This window comes from Fringilla coelebs, assembly GCF_963513975.1.
Source record: "Fringilla coelebs genome assembly, chromosome: 5".
NCBI classification, from domain to species: Eukaryota; Metazoa; Chordata; class Aves; order Passeriformes; family Fringillidae; genus Fringilla; species Fringilla coelebs.
The window spans coordinates 22,951,619-22,973,097 of record NC_140033.1 but is presented as its reverse complement, the minus strand read 5'-3'; the positions used below and the strand labels follow the sequence as shown (position 1 = coordinate 22,973,097).

Sequence of the window (21,479 nt, the reverse complement as noted above, 5' to 3'; positions counted from 1 at the left end):
AAAATGAACAAAATCTAGCTCTTGTAAGACCAAAGAAAAAATCTGTTTCTTGAAGAAACAATGTCTTTTGTTGAAAAGCCACACAAAGTCCAGATATTCAAATGCTCATCACTGAAGCTGCTGGTGGAATCTCAGTTGAGTTTTAATTTCACTGTTTGATGCTTTCATGGTGAACTGGGGCAGTCTTCAGGTGTATTTTCTCCTTCTTAAAAAGAAAATTAAATTAACATGGAAGGACATAAAATCCCATGCAACAGAGGTTTTATGACAAATTTATATAAGTGAAAATTGTAGTAAAGTTGAAAATAGTTAAATATATTGCAGAAAAGTGGTGTGTGAAGATTTTTTCTCCTTGAAATTTGCTAAGCTTTAACTGCTGTTTTGATCCTCTGTGAAATCATGAGCCCATCTGCGAAGTGTAGTAGCCACATTTAAAATCTTCAGTGAATGTTGATAATTCCATACCTAAATAAAGCAAATTGAGCTACAACAGATACTGTTAAAAGGTGACATTGTACATTCATTCTGCTGTTTACATACCATTCATTCTTTTTATTACTACAGACTTCACATGAACACAGTCAGATCTTGAACAGATATGGTATTTTCAGTGAATCTATGCCAGTTTACAAAAACAGTGTCAGTTTACTACTGAGCTCCAGCCTTGGCTAAGAACAATCCAATCTGATCTAAACCAACATAAAAATAACTCAGGTTGTGTTTGTGTTATTAATTGTTCCTGGAAGAGAGCAAATTGCAAAGAAAGCAATAAAAATTTACAACAATTTTTTTTTTTAATTTATAAAAATTTTTTATAAAATCAAAATTTTATAAAAAATGCACTACAAGGATATTCTGTTATCTCATACTCAGTGATTTTTCTTTAAACATGCCTAAAATAGGATACAAGAAGTTCTCTTACTCATTTCAGATATTTTTTGCCTTAGTGTAAAACTATTCCTAAGTGTGATAATGAAATTAAGGAAAAAGAAAATCAGTCTCTTAGACATCTTACATGTTAAAAATCCTACTAAAAATGGCACTTCAAGATTTTATGTCTCTGAGTTTTCATTCTTTGAGGTCTTTGGTCATAGGACACTCTCAGACTAATTTTTGTTAATTCTGCTGGAACAACTTCATCACAAAGAGGGTCCCCTAGTAGTTTAAACAATTTCTCTGTCATTTTGTTGTTAGCTAAAATATTAGCTGTCCAGAAGAGATTTTGCTCAAAATCTAAAGAAAACAGGTCCTATTTATGAATGTCTGCTCAACTCTATAGGGGCAAGAGCAAGGTCCCTTTGGAATAATGCTTTCCACCAGGCTGTCAAACTTTGTGATATTTCCGTGATGTCAGCACTGGGAAAGAAATACACAGACAGTTCCCATACATTCTAAAGAGTAACCTGTTTATTTAGGGCAAGACAAGAGAGTATTTTTTATAAACAGAAGTGTAATGGTGAAGCTCTTTATAAGTTTTTGAAATATGTTTGCTGTTAGCAAGTAATGCTTACTTAATGCACAGAGACTTATGAGCATGGAAAGCCTTGTGGATTGGTATTTTTTGCTTGGATTCTCAGGTGCCTAATAAACTACAATCTGAGAAGCTTCTTTTTCTGTCACAGGACATCCACAATAGCTTTCTAATATGAATTCTCTAGACTTAAATAAAATGTTTATGTCTTTCCATCAATGACAGAAGAGGGGAATGGAAATTCAATTAACTCCCATAATCTCTTTCTTCTGCTTATCTGCCTATTTCAATTTGATCTATAGAAACTTAATATCTGTAAGTTAGCTCCTCTTTGTCAGATGTGCTTGAAATTAGCCAGCAGGTTCAAAAGTTATTAGAAGGGTGTGGTTTGATAGACATTTAGTGTGCATGAATATGACAGTATGGCTTTGTAAGCTGTTCCTCATCAAGAAACCTGAATAAAAGAGCAGCAGATACTAAAGACACCCATCCAGCACATGGCTGAAAGTGTCTTTAATTTAAACTCTGTGATCAAGTGGAATAGCACTAGGCATCCACGTAAATTTATAGCTGATAATTACCTGTTAATATTTGGCAGGAAACTTCATCACTGAAAAAGTGATTAGTTAATGACCTTTTGTATGCCACCATAACATTTAAAATTACTCAGATGAGCAGTGAACGGAGGAATATACACATGAATGTGCTTTGGCACATATTTGTTTTCATTCTGTTATGTATCTACTCTACTTGGTCTACTCCAATGAAGAAATTTTTCATGGACAGGTTTATTTCCAAGACTTTAGTATAAGTTGGAATTATCTTTTGTGGCACCATGACAGTTCTTAATGAGTTAATTTTTTTTTCCTGATGCATTGTCTGTTAGGTGTGAAAATTCTGTGATCCCTTTAATTTCCATGGCATTTGTAAAGTTTCAAGGATAGTCAAGTGATTCCTTTTTACAAACAACTATTTAATTCCAAGTCCCTGCCAGGTACAGCCTGGGCAGGCAAATTCTATAACTGACCTCTGCCTGCAATGAGTAATTTGCATGACTAACAGCATCAACACTGAATTCGGGATGGATTTCTGAAGCTAGCTTGTCAGTGTCTCAGGTAGGCATCTCATCACTTGGTTTTGCCTTCTCAGTCTTTTACTTGATTGTAATGGTATTCTGTACTTTGGTCTTATGTACTTAGCTTAGGTCTTTCTCAGCTTTGCTCCAGATCTGCCTGCTCTTTAGACTCAGAATTACTTAATTTCCTTTCCTTTGTTCTTTGAACTGTTTTCTCTAGAACCCTTATCTCTATGCTTCTCTTCTTCTGCTCTTTGCTTGATACCTTTCTTAACATCACTGGGGTCTGGTTTGCCTTGCTTTTAAACTTGGTTCTTGCCTGGTCATCAGCTCTGGTTATGACTGTCTGCCCAATGAATATGCCTCTCTAATGACAGGTTTAATGTCAAGCACAGGATGGAGGTTTGTTTAGGAAAAAAATTATCAGATACACAAACATCTTATAAAAGGGAATGTGTTCTAGTTGGCTCAGGAATAGCCTGTCTTGTAAATGCATGTATGTAACAGAAGGCAGCATTGCTACCATGAGGTAGAAGTTCCCTTCTTTCTTTTGAAACAAAGACATCAAAAGGCACCAACATTTTCCTGTCTCTAGAGCTTAGTTTTACTTGTACATGTAAACAATGGTTTGGAATAAGGCAGCACTTGAAATTAATAAAATGCAGATTAACAAGATTAATTAAAACCATAGTCTTGGAAACGCTTTTGTTTAATGGGTTCTTGAAAATGGTCTTCACTGCTTTCTATCTCAGCAACTTTCCTAGGCTCTCTGAACTGAAATAACACATCAGCAGGATTTTTTCTGGGATCTAGATGAATAAATCCCTGAGCAACATGGTCTGACCTGACAGCAATTCCCTTCAAACCTAGGTTACTCTCTAAACCTGTGTTTCTGCCTATTTCCTTTCTTTCATCTGTGCTGGCCATCAGTATCCCTCTAGAATCTCCTCATGGTCACACTGGGGAGGAATGTCCTCCTTCTTGCTTAACTAGAGGACAGCAGCAGCAGTGACAAGTCCAACAAGTGTCCCTATGTTGGGGACCCCAGGTCTGTATGCGATATTATGGATGGGGTCTCACCAGAGTATAGTAGAGGGATAGAATCCCCTCCCCCAACCTGTTGCCCACACTCCTTTTGATGCTGCCCAGCATACATTTGGCTTTCTGGGCTGTGAGCATACACTGCCAAATAATGTTAAGCTTCTTGTCCACCATCACCTCAAAATCCTTCTTCTCAAGGCTGCTCTCAATTCAATCTCTTCCCAGATTCTGTTTATGCTTGTGATTTCCCCAACCCAGGTGCAGGACCTTGCATTTGGCCTTGTTGAACTTCATGAGGTTTGCATAGGCCTACCTCTGAAGTCTCCTAAGTTTCAGTTTCTTACCAATTATCTTCAGAGTCCTGTGGAATATAGTCCACACTTCCTTTTCAGGCACAACAGGGGATTTTACATGAGCAAAGAGCAAGCACATTTTATTATCTTTGATGTGTCAACAGCACTGCTAGTTATCAAGGTTGCTGACACTTCTTATCATAGAGCCCTGGTGCTGTGGAAGTACAAAGGAGATCCCATCGCTAGAGAGCAGCCACTTTGGAGAACTGTAGTCAGTCTCCACTGCAAAATTCCTGTGTGGCAACTTGCTTTAATCACATTTTTCCCAGGCAGTTATTTTGTTCTCTCTTTTTCATTGTCCAGCTTGAGATCTCACAGACTGATTCAGAGAAATACTAAATATTCACAACTTTATCTGAAGCTACTGGGAGCTGCCCTTTAAAAATATGAAATGTAACTCACTGTGAACTACTCAGATGGATTAGCTCGAATTCTCAGATACTTGTGTTGTACAGCTGTAGGGAAGAGATGATAAAACTGTTCTTTCAGAGAAATGTGGAGGAATGTTTGTGAAACACGCGTGCTATGAGTCACAAAATAAACCAGCAGGAAATGTATGTCCTAAAAGCTAGAATTTAACAGCTATTTCCACTTAATATTGGAAAATATATAGACCTCATGCTGAATGAGGCTAAAAGAATATACTAAAAAGCTCATTCTTTGCACATAATGAAGCAGGGGTCAAGGAGAAGAATGCGTATGATTGTATAACTTAAGTTGCTGTCGTAATTTAATAAGGGAATAAAGATTCACCAACATCTTTAATTCTGACACCTCCTTATTTTTCAGCATTTGATAAATTATCTCTTAGGGAAGTTTTTCTTTGGGAAGGTGCATATGAAATATGTTTTTATAGAAAAGTTTCATGCCAGCTAAGGTGACTATGCTGCTCTGCACATAGCTGTCTTTTGGTCACCTGTTACACCTTATTGTTCCATCTAACTATGGGATTCAGAGCTAACAGGATTCAGAGCTCAAATCTAATTAAGAATTGGCAGAGAAATTATCAGTTTTCTTGCAGCCTTACAGGGAAGGGATAAGTCTTCCCCTTCTTTCCATTTGTTTCACCTTCTTTCTTTTTCTCCTTGTCCTTCTTTTAATCTCCATATTTTTCCTTCTCCTCTTCTACATGTCCTCTTCTGCTGAATCTGTTTTTCCTTTTTAGTTTCAGTATCTTGTCCAGATTCTTCTCTGCATTGAGATTGTTATCCAGGATACATATTAAAAAATATCTAAATATACATATTTAAAAAACAGCCTTTGAGGTGAAGCTGTATCTGAATCATTGTCATGGTTTAGGAAAGGTATTCTCCAGTTTAGTACTCCCCCCTAAAAAGAGAACACGCTGCTCCCCATCCCCCCGTCCAATGGCAGGGCCAAAAGACAAAGATCACAGGTTGAGAGATAAGAACAAACCGAAATGAGATAAGAAAATGAACAGTAACAGCAACAATATTAAGAACAAAAGGTATAGGACAGACAAACGAAAACACAGAGAAACCCCCAACAATAAACAAATACTGAACCATTCCACCCATCTGCCATGGTTTCTCCAACGGAAGGAACGTCCTTCTCCTGGGAAGCAAGAGTCCCTTTTCCCCACCCCTGGCAATGACATGGGGTGGTATGAATAACAGTAGAGTCTGGCCACACACCTTCCCAGCTACCACAAAATTTTAACCCTGTCCTGGCTGAAACCAGGACAATCACTTACACAAGTCTTCTGATGGCAAAGCCTGAAGTGACAGTACCTGAGATGCCTTAACATAAATGGTGTTCCCTTCTCCTTGGATCTGAAAGCCCCCCTGGCTGACTCACAGTTCCCATGAAAATTGCTTCTGAAACTGTCATTGGAGGTTTGAGTCAGATGCAGGTGAAAGCAGGAGACAAAAATGACAGAAACTAACAGACAGAAAGAGTAGGTGAGACAAAGGAGAATGTAAAAATCTGGAGAACGATGGAGTGATGTTGGGGCTTGAAAAAGAAAACAAGTAGACATTGTATGAAGAACTATATATTACTTTGCTATTATTACAAAGTCTGGCAGGACGTATGAAACAAAAATGCTTTAGACTGATATTCCTCATAGAAGGAAAGAAAAGTAAGTTGTCTGGCTACAATTTTATTCTAATTACATGCAAGTTTTTTTTTTTTTCCATATCAGAAGACAGAGATTTTAGCATGGCTTTTTAACTCTGATGTGTGATAACTGGATCTCTATAAGAAAAAAAGGTACAAGCCTGCCAAGATGGTTAGTTAAACAAAAAAATTATAAAAGGCATGGCAAATCCTTATGAGAAGGATGCCTGTCAATTCATCTTTTCTTTTATAGTGTATCTTAAATTGTCAAATGGTAGGTTTTAATTGCTTTGAACTTGTATGTGGAAGAAGTGACATATTTAGGTATCTAAGCTAAAGATGTTTTTCTCCACAGAATGATGAGTGAGACCAAGGTTACGACCATATTTTTCCTTCATGTTGTAATCAGTCTCACATTTCTGCAATATGAAGCACTGTATGCAAGAGTTATTAGGCTAGAATCACAAGAGTCAGCAAGTAACTAGCTTTCATTTCACTTGCGATCCAAAACAGTCTTTTACAGGACAGTGGATAACTGTGACTTCCTTGGCGTTTTCTTCTACTTCAGCAAGTTATCTGAAGTAGGTTTCTTGTGCCCTAAACCTGGCCCATCTCTGTGCTAGCACTTTTTGAGTAGTGTTCTGCATAGGCTCTGATTTTTCTGTGAAGCCTCTATACTCTTGCTGCAAGATAAACAGCATTACTTCATAAATTCATACAGGAGAAATATTGTATAGCTACATTGGAACAAAAAAACCCATTATATTCTTAAGTACTTGTAATTCTCAAGTATTTTGAATTTTAAGCAGGCAGCTGAGAATGTATGGCATTTTTTTGTTAAAATTCCACCACAAAGAGTCTCTTTATATTACCTTGCCTAAATGTAGCCCATTTTTCAAGGGTCAGTTGGCTGCTTGTCATGTAAACAATGTGTTATTGAAATGTTGATGCATTACCCCCATGGACAACACTGCCACTGAGGGACTGAGGAATAGTGCTGGATTTGCAAAGCAGACCTAAGCATGCAGAACTGGCCTGCCACTCAGTGGTGCAGGATATCATCAGTTCTTGTGCCACCACTCTTTGGCACTGACATGGCTGAACACAGCTACATCATCCACCACCTAAGATATACTGGGCACAAACAGGGGCACAGAATTGCTGTACAGCTTTAGTAGAACATCCTGGCAATGCTAGAATGAGTGTAAATCGACTTTGTAGGCAACTCTGAAAAATACAGTTAGAGAATCAAATGCCTTAAAGCTCAATTTTGTGCAACACTATAACATCGTTATTAAAGAGAATTGTCTGCTCTGAGCTAACATATCAGTGACTTGGACACTTACCTGCTGTCATTTAATCATGATTTTCCAGATGACATTTGGAAGATGTTTAAACAGCATTCCAGTCCTAGGGGATTGTTTGTCAAAGAACTCTTACTTCACTACTACACCATTGGGATGCTTTTGATGGCTCTGACATGTTTTAATTTGAATTGTCTCCTCTGTTTGCACCACACTAGTATGTATCAGCTCTTTCAGGATGAAAGGAATATCTTACTGTGCTTCAGAAACTCATTAAATCTATATTTGTAAATAAAGCATTTGTTCCACAGCATTAGGTGTCCTTGAACCACTACAATGAACAGCTCTGCAGGATGTGTCCTAAATGTACTCAAGGCTCCAGTGAATAATGAAAATGTGACTTGTCTATTAAGTGTCCTGGGAACAACTTGTTATGGCCTATAAAGCATTAGAAAAAGTGCACACAGTGGTATTCCCAGAGCTGAAACACAAATCTAATTAGACTCCCATAAAATGTCTTATTCGAGTCTGAAAAATTGCTAACTGATCACAAAATTTGCTTTACAGATTAATAGACTAGTTTAATAGCTATAGTTCTCACTGTGTATGAACTACTTCTTTATGCACTTGGCTGTACAGATATTAATTACTTTGGCTTTTATGTAATACATGTTTATATTGCTGTTATTTTTGCAAATGAGACCTGCCTCAGGTAATAGTTTTAGCCTGTGTTTTCCTTTTCCTTTTTTTAATTTTTTTATGAATGAAAAAGAAGTCAATCTGTTTTCCAAGTTAGAATTCATTTTCAGGTTTCTCAGCAGCTGAATACCTAGACTGGTATTCATGCTTCCTAATTATTGAAAAATATTTAATTCAGTCCAGTAAGACTTTAAAAATAGAAGCAGAACAAATTTTACACGCAGCAGTATTTCAGACACAAAACTGATTAAAATAGTAATAGACCTTTTGGGGACACCTCTGGGGACATCTTGGATTTATAAGGAGTTACAGGATCTGGGACATAAGCAAAAAGAACTTCATCTGTGTCTCATCATAACAACACCTTCTTTGTACTGGTGCTGCAGTGATTAGTGTTGGCCACAGCCTTGCACTGACCACCAAGAATGTACTTCCCAGTTTCTGGAGCTTGGGATGGCAGTTTTCATTGCAGAATGTTCAACTCTGTTTTCATTAAAATATCCTCTGTTGCCTGTAAAATCCATTTCTTAAATAGTTACTAACTGCGGGACAATTAAATTTTTTTATATGGCTTTAAAAACTAATGAGTCCACACCCATGTCAAAACCTAATGCCAGATGTTATGTTTGACTATTAGCACACCAAGAGAAGCACAGAACATTTTATTGAGAGGGAGAAGCTTCACTGGTAACAAATTTCAAGAAGACTAGAGGTAAAGGGAAGTGGAAGTACAATTTCAACAGTAGAATAACACATTTTAATTTTTTAATGCTGAAGAGAGAAATCACTTCAGAAAAGAAATCTGAAAAAACATGTCAAAGCTAGTTATTGCATGTCTTGACAAAATATCCATTCAGTTTAATTTTCTTTTCATTCAAACACTGAGCAGACTAGGAGATGATCATCCAAACTATTTTTGACCAGCCACCACTGTTTTCAACATGGTTACAGGCTTTATGTTGGTCTTTCATGAGTGACATGACTTTTCAGCTCTCTCTTTCAGTCTTCTTTCATGTCTACTTGTGTTACTCTGTGCCATGTTTCCCCTCTTTCAAACCTATAAATCTACTTTAATTCTTCCATCAATGTTATCATCAACAATTTCATTTTCTGTATCCTGAATTCTGGTAGACAAATCTTATAGCAACTTAGGGATCCTCATTGGAAGCTTCTACATTCTTCTTTTACTTCTCATATTAACAGTTTTTATGTTCTCTGTCTTTATTTTTTCAGAAGATCAGATAATTCTTTAATTTTCCAGTAAGCACTCCTCAGTAAAACTTTGCTTTTACCACCTGATGTAAGAGAAATCACCTCCTAAAATTCCTCTCTTTCTATATCTGCCCATTTTTAGTCCACACTGGTGTCTTCCTTCTCTGAAGCCATGAGATGATTAAATTGCAGCTGGAGGTGAGCAGGATTTTTTCAAACTATTATATACAAGGTGTTAAGAATGTACCTTACTTAGCAACACAGGAAAAAAGAAACCTTCCCCGTTGTCCAAATTAAAAAAAAAAAATAGCTGGCAGAAAAACAAAAATGGGAGTTACGTTTGACATGATCCTAGTTTAAATGTGTACCTGATAATTTACAGTTGTGTCAGTGTTTTATCATGCCATTGTCAGTCTTAAATATAACCTATATATTTACCACCTACATGTTCTAGTCTTAAACTTCGACACTTTCTCACCATCATTTGTTATTCTTTTCTAAACCTGAGAATTTAGAAAAGTTGTTAGTTCTGTAAGCAGGTCACTATGCTTAAAAGATGCAATTTTGTGAGAGTAATAATCTGAATTGTTCATAAAGTTTATGTTCTTTATGAACAGCACTATATCTTGTACATTTTCTTTTATCTTTCAAGAAAATTTTATAATACAAAGAATGAAATGAAAGCCCTTTCATACATGAAATGTATATTTAGTGAAGGAAGCATCCTTTGATAGTGATCCTTTTCATCCTGAAAGTGATAGAACAGTGGCTGTGCTCACCTGACAAGTAACAGGTTCTGTGCTACCTTGGGTCCCCTCCTAAACTAACCATTTTCTATCATAACTGTCTTCCATAAAACACAGTGTGGCACCAGTGATGGACCTTTAATGGAATCACCATTATTTATACAGTCTTAAGTAGTAAAGTCTCCACTGGGAGAGATTTCCTCACACTATCTTATGAAGATATGTATAAAAAGTACATACATGTTTTCTGTCTTTACTTTTTTCTATACAATTAATGATAGAATGAAAGTCTTTTATTACTAAAACAGGATGGTAATTATTGAAAAGTTGTGCAAGTGAAACTTATCCTTCAATCCACAGTTCTGTTATGCTTCATGTTCACTATATGGTGTAAAATACTTGGAACATATGAAAAAATTGAAGGTGATTAAGATAAAGCTATTACAAAACCTGATTTTGCCGTTCAATGTTGTTGCACCCATGGTAATCCTTGCATTATATGGCAACTGTGTGTATGATGCAAAGACATTTCTTACAGTTGCACAAATACTCTAACATGAAAGGCAAATTTCTGTGTGTCTTATATCAATGTGAAGTATTTTATTTCTATTATAACAGAATTTTCCCCAATTCACCGGGTATTGAAGATGAGACATTGTCAACAAACTATTATTCATAAGGGAAAAACATACAATATCTAAAGATGGAAAAAAAAGGTTTTATGGGAAAAGAGGAGAGCAGTGGGTTAAAGGGACAGCTGGTGTGTGTGTGTTACCCGATATGGGAGTTCTGTTCTCTGTTACTATTTTGTCACTGCTGTAGTAAGGCAGTAAATTATAGCTACTAGTAATTCACTGAATAAGGCACGTGTCCTGTCCAGCTGCATCCATGCCTTCAGCCTTCCTGTGAACAGACTAAAGAGCAGTCTCTACAGAAAATCCCTCAGAACTCACCAGAGGTGAGGAGGTTAGCAGGGTTCTACAGAAATTACTTTAAAACTACATCTTTTATAGTTTTTTGACATTATTTCACAAGATGATATAATGTGACCATTACTTCCTCATGTAATTTCTAAGATAAATTAATAAAATACAACAAATTTACGACATTGCATTAAATTAATAGCTTACCTTTAGAATGTTCTCTTTGCTTTTTCAATTCAGTTGTATAAAAGTTTTGTATAGAACCACACAGATGTCTTCACTGAAAATATGCATTTTTTTATTTTCCTATCTCCTTCAATTTCTGAACCTCTAAGTCTGTATTGTGCCAACTGAAATGAATTATGTAGGGACAGATAATGAAAAATTTTATCAGAAACAAGTGGTGAGTACAATTGCCAACACATGTTTATACATGTGCACACTCACACACATATATACACACATATGGAGAAGATGTGTGTTTGGAAGGGGGTGACTAAAATTCAGTCCTGAGTGAGTGATTAAAGCTGAACTCATCATCAGATGACAAGTTTTCCTTGATTCATATATGCTAGTTCTGAACTAAAAACCATAAAATATATTTATTCTTAATAGCAAATAAATTCTCACATCTTTGAGACAGGCAGCAGACACAAAGTGCCTCCAGACTGTACTTTAAAGGTATATGTGACACTACATACAAAAGCATTTAGCTCTGGCTACTATGAATTTTTGCAGGACCCTGTAAAGTCTTTGAAGACGGATGTGACCTGCACCTGTCTTCTTTTAAACAGTTTGATGTTACTGTAGTGCTTGCTGCCTATTTAAGGAAATGTGCCTATATTTTTTAAAGAAAATACCAGGGAATGACTATACATTAGTTTTATACAGCTAACACTGATTGAAAATAGAAAAGGGAGAACACTGACAGCAAACAAGTACCTGTATAGGTGTATTTCAATTTTAGGTACCTATATAATAACTTTCAGTCCTAGCATGATAATTTCATCTTCTTTCCATTCTGTTCTAGCTTGTTCCAAACACTGTCCCATTTGGCACAGGAACTTCTAGCTCTCTGTTGGAAACCAAATATTTTTCTTTGCAGGGGCAGACATTCCTCAGTCAAATTCAACAAAGTGGACCACAAGGGACCTGTCTCTGTTATCCAAGCTAGCAAGATACATTTATGAGCCAGCATCAGTAAATAAAGAAGGCGGGCTACAGCTGTCCTCCAGAAGTTGAGGTCACTGAGCAATTCCAGAACCACAAGTCAGTGATTTAATGGAATTTCCCATTCAGACAATCATGACACATTTGACCATATCACAACACAAAATGTTGGTTTCTTATTGCATTCCCACAACAACAATAACAACACCCCAAACAAACTGCTGTGAATCAGGTTTTTCTATCTGGCATTCTGGCATCTCTTACTTTTTTTTTTTTCCAATTCTATAATTGAGTACAGAGAGGTTCAGAGAGAGGAATTATTTTAGTATGAATTATCATGTGCCTTTTAATGAACTCTACAGCCTACAATAAACCACGTATCTGGTATGAGCCAAGGCCATTGTTTGAAAGAGGGGCATGCAGCAGTGGCAAGGAGAGGTCCTGGGGAGGGCCCAGGAGAAAACAGCCCCCCGTAAGGGCTGACAAGAGACCAAAAAGTAATTGCCATGAGCAGTCAGAATGTGCTCTGACCTGAAGGGTTAGCTGTGAACCCTGCCAGTTCTCATGGCTGAGTAGAGATAAGGAAATAAAAGTAGAAAATGAGTACTTCTTGGTGGGAGGAGTGTGCTTGTATTCTGGTACTACCTATAGGGTACCACACCATATGAGAAATATGATAGAGGTCATTTTAGCTAAAAAAGGTGTAATTGATTTTCCAGGCATTGCACGTCACTACACAGAAAACTAATGCATTGCTCTGAGATCTAATATTTATTCAAATATAAGACCATATGAATTTTAAAAAGCAATTATAAAACACTACAATCTATTCTTGCAAATTACCTGTTGTAATTTTAGCTCTAGACAACAATGACAAATTACAATCCTGATTTCAAGGATATGAGATGCATTATATAATGCAGATCTATAGTGTTTTGAACCATTAATCATTATCGTCTGGCAGCACTGTTTGAGTTGATCCTGTTTACAAAAGAAAATAACTGCTAAGACATACTGTTTTAGGCTTTTCTTTATCCAGTAAGTATTCTTTAGAAGGAATAATTTATAATCTGAATTTGCATTTAGCCTCAAAATGGAAAAACAGCCCAGATATAATTGCAGTAAAGAAAGATTGACATATACAATAAAAAAAAAAAAAGACCTATTTCTATCTACACCAAATATTAATCTCTTACTATGCTATGCAGTTGTTATTGGATTACAACATGGTGAGACCTGATAGTTTTAACATTATGCCTTAGACCCATAATCTAGGAGCCATTGGATTTTTCTCAAAAATTTGTAAAACATTGCCTTGGATGATATACAAAGTTAGTTCTTCACACTTTCTGTCAATTTTTTCAGGAAAGATTCTCCCTTTCTGTGTAGAGAACATTGTCAATTGTGGAGTACCAGATTTCACTGCTAACAAAAGCAATTCTTTATGTTAATTCTATTAGAATATAAATGTAATCATGGTCAAACTGAAATGAGCTTTTAATAATTTATAAGACTTTAAATCAAATCTGTTCCCTATTGATGAAAGAGTATCAGGTTAGACTAGGAAATGGGGCTTTTTTATCCTGTAAAACTTTTTAAGGTTTCTTAAATGTTCCTTGGCTCTATTAAATGTCACTAAACACTTGCAATTTAATGAATGCACAGGTAATAGCCTGGCAGTAAGAGGATTTTACCTGGGATATGAAAGGCTCAGATTCAGTCTGCAGGTCTGCCATTTCTTCCTCTCCCAGAAATATGCTCCAGACACCAGGAAATCAACCCTAAAGTGGTTTTTCTGGAGATGGATTATGACTTTATGTTTTTGTATATTTTCTTCAAATTCTCTGCAACAAAGCTGTGAAGCTGAGTACCCAGAATCATAACCAGACAGAATATTGGACTAGCTACAGACTGGTTTCTCTCACACTAGGCAGATCAAGAAGAAAAAAAATCTCAGGGCCAACCTAAATCAGACAGAAGACACTTGTGAGTTTGTTGCTTAACTCCCAGGAGTTTCATGACCAAAGGCTATTACCTATTATGCTCTCACTCTCTGGAGCATTGTGTTTCAGTAAAAGCCCTGTTGAAGCACTTGGGTTCTTGCAAGCGTATTAGTTTATACAGAGTATTTTACAGCTAAAAACTGTTTCATTGAAGAATTCCCAGTCAACTGCATTCCCAAGTGTTTTGCATTATTCTTTAAGGGCAGACACACACAGAAGAGCCAAGAAAATTTGATGTTGTAACCAAGTGGAATATAGGATTTTTATTAAAAGAAAAAAAAATGCTAGCTCTGTTTTCAAATTGCTTTGATATTAACAATTGCAGTGATTTTAGTGCTTCCCTTATAAATTATTGACAGATAATTATCAATAAGGAGTTTTTCCCTTTAAAAAATACATTCCCTTGCCACACTAGCTCAGAGTTTCTGTAAAATCAACTTGTGGCCTCCTGTGAAATAACTCTCTTTTCTGGTAAAGTCCTTATTTCTTATAACTTCTGGGATACAAGCAAATTAAATAGATATAACATATGTAAATATAAAAGACCAGACAGTTCTGCAACATGCATGAAAATGAGAGGTGAAAAATTTCTAAATTAGAATCTCTTCCTCAAAATTAACACTTTTGTTTGTAAGATCTTCTGGTTATGTTAGAAAAGCTGTGGCATTCCTGTCACTTGCCTGAAAACAGGCTGTTCATTGCAATTATTATTATGCCAGTAAAGTCCAAAGTGACTGTGACTGTGTAATTCTCTTCATATTTTGTTGAAATACAATACTGTCACATAGAGAGGCAAACTCCCCATCTGCACTAAAAAAATATTGAAGGCTTAAGACTTAGATTTCTCTTTTGGAAAGAAATGTATCAAAATAATGGAGATGTTTGAGAACTTGGAGGAAGAACAATCCTTCTAAAATGGATTGCAATGGCACTTACTGCCTCTTCTGCTTTCACAGTGCATTTTCAAATAACCTACTACATGATCACATTAGGGATTTTTTGCATATATGCAAAAAATGAGGCCGTTTCTTACATTATTATTGTACATGCTGATTGCAAACTTTTAGAACTCATCTAAAAATATCATAAGGTTACTCGTCCAGTGCATGAGATGAAAAACAAATTAGGTATTAGCTTAGGCTGTCATCACCCTTTATTCTTTATTTCTGTAGGAACTAACATGACAGGGTTCATCACATGTGGGACCATGAATTTGCATTTCAGAACAAAAATAATAACCACAACAGCCTTAAAGTATGCTGATGCAAGCCAGTAAGAAATAGGATTCGTTCATTTGTAAGCTAAGCTATACTTCTAAAATAGGCACATTTAGATCATGTAAAAGTTTAAAAACTCAGACAACAGAAGTCAATGGGACAGTTGGAGAGGAACTTCTGTGCTCTCCAAGTTGTCTATATTTTCATCAATTGTATACATCTTAATGAAATAATTATCATCTAAGTTAGCTTCCCCAGAAAGAGCATTTGCCTCTATCTTTGAAAGTATCACAGCTACAATCTTATTACCACCTATGGTAATACAATTTGGTAATAAAATTTCAAGGAACTCGTTGTTCTTCTTTTTTCCCCCCAAGTTTTGCTTTACATTATCAAACCAAAGAGGCAGACTCATTCTTATGCTAAATTGCAGTACATCTTCTCTCTCTGGTAAGAAGTTAGGATATTTGCCTTCTGTCAGAAGGACTATCCTTCCTGTAACTCCTCCGAGTCTGAACTCAAGTGCCTCAGTCTCTGCACAGCTCTTGAAACCATGAAAGAGGTGATTATACTCAGGTATCTGACAGTGTAAGCCCAGAGGCAGTGAAGATTCATGCCTGCCCTCAAAGTCTGCATCCTCTTCTGGGTCAGCTGTGCTACTTCAGTCAGTCATAATGTCATTATTTTGGCAAATTTCTCAGTTACTTCCTTCCCCTGCTGCCACTTGCAGCTTCTGTGAATTTCCCTCAGTGACAAAGAAGGCTACAAGAGCATGAATTTGAGTGGAGAGTAATACAACTGCATTATCATCTCCTAGATGTGTGCTCTGAGCACAAGACTTTTCAGCTCTTTTATTTTTTTCCCTGCTGCATCTGTAGACCTCAATTCTCAGAGGACACATTTTCTGATGAGCAAAGGGCATAGATGGTGTCATATCCCACATTCTTCTGTGCCACTCCTGGCATGCCAGAAATTTATAGCATTTCTTGATGGAAACTAGTAGATATGAGCCAATTCCAGGCACAACCATGTCCTGGCCTCATGGAAAAAATACATTCATAAATCTGAAAAGAAAAAGGCAGAAAATGTCTTTCATTACAGATAAATAGTTAAAAGGCATTTGAAATGTCAAATTTTACTTAAAGTGTTTAAGTAATCATTAAGATAATCACCTTCCTACTTATTGCCACGTGGTCCAGTATTCAGGATGGCAAGAAAATCAAGCAAACAAACCTGGACGTTCTGTGAGCACCAAAACTGCTTATGTTGGTTCCTTGGGCATAAGTTATGTTCATCAGCAGAAGATTTTTTTATGGTTTGGGTACTCATTGCTTTTGAGTAGATTTTCTTGAGTCTAATACACGGAAGGTTCATATTGAAATCTCCTCAGTGAAAGGGAGAAAAAAAAATCCAAAACTATTAGCTGCAGGAAAGCATTTAGTAAGTACACAATTAATCTCTAAAAGAACAACGTGGGTTTTTTTTTCAGTTAGGCAGAAATTAGTCCATTCTGTAGAGACAGGGCAGAATGAAAAAACAAATAAAGAAATATTCACACAAACATATGGACTGCTCATGTGAGCTTTATTTCCTTAGGAAGTCAGGATAAAACATTTCAGTGATTAATATATAAACAGCAATTGCTCATATCCTGCAGATTTTCAGGAAATAACTGAAAAAAATCTGCAAGCAAATTTAACTGAGTCTGTAGCAGATAAAATTAACTAAAAGATGGAGATATAATTGCTTGAGTCTGTACACAAAGTCAAGCTGAAAGATAAATGGCAGTTCCATTTTCCTGTTGACTGTTAAAGCAAATTAATTATCTGGGGTCATGGATTTTCTTCCAGAAACAGGAATGTGAATCTCAGAATGCAAGTTTGTAATCAGCAGAAAAGGAAACTGATTTCTCAAGAGAGATTACCATCCAGGCACAATATTCCTGGGCCAAATTTTCCCTTCTGAGGGACTTCTGTTTCACAGAAGAGTGAAGTTCCTGCATAGTGCTGCACTAGACCAGAGTAACATTATGTACTTAAAACTCTGACACAGCTTTTTCCTAGGATCCAGCTTTGGATGGAGTTTCCCATTACATAAAGTTGATTGCTCAGAAAAAAAATACAATCGTGCTGTAATCCTTCCATCGTGCTCAGCCTCAAGACAATTCAGCTATTTAACTAATGTCCTCCAATAGCCATGGTGTGCAGTACAGCAGGAATGATAGTTATTTCCTGCAGAGGGAGTGAGGCTGTGGGTGATGCCCCTGCAGCAGCAGAAGGGGTGGAATCTGGGAGACGGTGGAGTCTATGGCAGCTGGGAGGGACAGCTGGACTGCAAAACAGGGTGGACTGGAAAGAATGGAAAAAACAGCTGCAACAGCAGAAAAACAGCAGGCAACAAACAGGATGTGAGGAGGAATTACAATAAAACAGTTGAAAGCATGTGAGGAGAGCAGCAGGCCTGATACTGACCATGGCAGCCAGAAGTGCTGGGAACGCTGCGATCCACAACACATGCTCACAGCAGTGCACCGTGGTGAATGGATTCTGGCCTGCCACACAGGACTGCTGGAGTGCAGCAGGAGCAGGTGCCAAAGAAAAGCAAACTGCTCCTTTCTGGTAGTTTAAGAGCTACCCAGGCTTGCAGTTTTATGTAGGCTCGGGTGGATGCCACTTAGCTGTCACTCTGGAAGTTCTTCTGTGAGAGCCCTGAGAAACACAGAGATGCACATCTGCAACCTCTGTGTGCCACAGGCAGGGAGGCTCCCATGTGACAAACCAAAGCACAGGAACCTACCAGCAGTAGCTGAGACCCGGAATAACAATCTAGGGATGGGCTAGGTAGGTCTTTCCTTGATTTTTTCAAATATCATTAGAAATGTGTCCTTCTTGAAAAGAAAGAAACAAAACAAAAGGACTCTAAGTCCAGAAACACCATATTAGACAAGATTTAAAAATTAGATTACTGAAGTAAATAAAAAACTGTGACAGTCCCGAACGGGTACAGAAAGCTCCAGCAATCATACGACCGACTCAGAAGACAGAATGGATTTGGAAAGAAGAAGGAAAGGGTGGTATCAACAGAGAGCAGCTGCAACACGAAGATGGAAATGATGGAGTTAGATGTGTCAAAAAGCTCTACACATTGCAATAGACAGAAGCAATTATAATAGAAAAAGGACATTACAGAGATATGGAATGGGTAAGTGCAGGAGAGGGAGATTTGAAAATCTTAACCCCCATCTGAGAAGCACACATCAGAACATAAATTTATGTTTCAGCTTTCTTCTTTCCTGTCAGTTGAAAACTAATGAAACCTAGGCAAGCAATTAGCTTTAGGTAGATCACAGAGCATCTGTAATATTCCTTTGTGCCATCACTCCGTCACAGTGATGAAACATGATTTATGTGAAACATTTGCTGGAGAAAAGTCATCAACATTAATAACATTATATAAACAGGAGAAAACAGCAGCTCCTATGGCCTCCCTTTGCTTCCTGTGCTAAGCAGCTCTGTAGCTGCAAAGGAGTTTTTTGAGCAATGTTGATTGTAATTCACAAATTGAATGTTTTACCTTGAGTTCACAGCTGGTGTTTAGTTCTTTTTCACTGTATTTGCATTCCAATAAACACTCATTAATCCCTGTTTCCTTATCAGGAACTGTGGAATTAGGTTGTTCTAAAAGTTGAGTTAATCAATAGAGTTAATTCTTTGCATTTATAAACAACATAAGTTTTCTGTTGTAAAAACAGTTTCTTTTTTATGGTTGTCTCTTGGCTTATCACTTCTTAAATGTCAGCTTAAACTCAGTGCCATTGGCATGTCATGATAAACAGCACTTACACAAGCAATCCTACTGAAGTTGGTGTGGCTATACAACATGAATTATTATGGGGAGAAATGAAAATTAGGAGCTTCTTCATTGGTCTAAAAAATACTAAAGAAGATTACAGGTACATAAATAAGTAGCTGTTTTCTTTTCAATATATAGTGAACACATTGAATTGTATTTTCCTTTGTAGTTTACCTCTCAATCCCCTGCCATCCCTGACTGTAAAGCACTATAGTGGACAGTGTTCTGAGCAGGTCTCTATTTCTACAAGAGACTCTTCCATTCCAATAAACCACTGCACATAAACAGGGGGAACTCATACCTTGCAGACAGCAGCAATCACTAGTACTTTGTCATTCTGCTTGCATAGCAGTTTCATTTTCCTGTTTCACTAACAGACACCAGGCACATGCCATTACTAAAGGAAATGGCTGAGACACAGCCCCAAGAGCTGTGCTCCTTGGTCTGGGCACCACAACACACATAAAATACCTGGGCACAGTAGGCCTCACTGAGAATTTTGTTAGCTATCCCCAAGCTTGCAAAGATGAGAAGTCACAATGTCTGTGCTGTCTTGGGATTTTGGTCATGAGGCAAATGGTAGGGACTTATGACCATACTCTATGACCATATTTCAGTTGTGGTTCTAACACAGCTGTCTTTGTTTACGGTATTGTTCCTAGACTTCAGCTGCATGAAATGTGCTCCCAAACATGTCTACAACCTTTTTTTCTTTAAAAGTCATTAAAGCCACAACTAAGCATAAAAGAAAGTGATGTCACCAATTCAGATTTCCCCTAAATTCACCTAGCTTTTCTCCTAATGAAGACAGGATGCCGTTACTTTGCTGTGCTTTTGCATGGATTAAGTTCTCTTGCTGCATCAAACCCTTTCACTTCGGTAAGTGCAGACATTTACCTTCCCACAAAGGGTCAGTCTTGTGTTTTACATCCCAAACTGTATGTAAAACACAAAAAAGTAATTTCCCACACAAAACTCTAAAAATACTGTTATGCCTACACTAGTCAGAAGTTCTACAGGAAAGAGATCTGTATGAGCAGTAATATAAGAGATAATTTCCGCTAAGGCTCACTGAGCCTAATGACCATCTAAAATCTATTCTCATTTCCATGTATGAGAGTAGTTGGTATTTCTGGTTTGGCAGTGCAGACAACATGGCTGAGAATGGAGTGAGTATGGAAAGTGACCACACTGATGCAGCACTTTTCTCACAAAATTGAGAACTTATTGAGAGTTTCTTGTTACACCTTTTCATTCTCCCCCATCTTTAATGGCAAAGGAGTTAAAACCCCTCAACACGCCTGCTATACCCTGTGTATCCAACACATTACTACCATCAGTCTTTATAAAGGCTATATACAAAATGTATCCTTCACTTCCCAAAATTCAGTCATCTTTACCTTATTATTCACAATACATGAACTCCAGACATGGGAAAAGTACCACTTTCCATTGGTCTTGACCCTCAAGAACATCCCATGCAAGTTTTACTCATACTTGGCTAAAGCATACATTTCCTTTTTGCTTGGATACATCTGTCACAGATAAAGACATGGCAACAAAAAGCAGGGTGAAGAGCAAACCTGACCTGCTACCACAATTCTTATGCTCCTATACTTTCACCTGGCATCGTGCAAGCGCCAAAATTTTCTTCCCTCGGGCAAAAAACGTCTGGATAAATAAATCAGGACATGCTTAAAGCAGTAAATAACAGCAACAGAAGAGTGATGGAAAAGACTATTTGGGGGAATGAAACTGTGTGAAAAACCCCAGTCCCAAACACGTGGAAGTGAATTACTGCAAGGAGTATTGTAACTGGATGGCAATCAGTGCTGTCAGACAATTTTGGCGTTACACTCCGAACAGCAATTCACAGCCCACGTAGGATTCTCCTCTCCTAAGCCTGTCCGTACCTGTGACCTGCGTGAACGGAGCAGCTTTTTTACCTTCTGCCGTGAGAGGTCACGGACCGAAGCCATTTCATTAGCTTCGCCGTTCCTTACGCATTTAATGAGCCACTACCGGCCGCGACCAACGAAAACAGCAACGGACAAACAAAAGCCTCGACACTGGTCAAGAAGCGGCAAGTTTTCCTTCTCCGTTCGCCCGACTTGCGGCGCTGCAGTCGCGCCTGGGACGCTCCGGAGGGCCCAAAACTGCTCCCGGAGAAGAATGCCGCGACCCCAGTGAGACGGGAACGCTCCCGGGACGGCGGGAACGCTCCCGGGACGGCGGACCAGCCGGAACGACAACGCCGGGCAGGACGCGCAGCCTCCCCGCGGCTCGCCCAGCACGGACTACGCTTCCCGTGAGGCCGCGCGGCAGAGCGCGGGC

General features: G+C 37.8%; 1 long non-coding RNA gene across 1 annotated transcript; it reads right to left on the bottom strand.

Moving 5' to 3' along the window:
- Window positions 1–14,313: 14,313 nt before the first annotated feature.
- LOC311154120 lies at window positions 14,314–21,273 on the bottom strand. Its single transcript, XR_014616176.1, has 2 exons — window positions 21,092–21,273; window positions 14,314–16,357 (listed from the first exon to the last, which is right to left on the bottom strand). It is a non-coding gene; the product is annotated as an uncharacterized lncRNA (long non-coding RNA).
- Window positions 21,274–21,479: the final 206 nt, after the last annotated feature.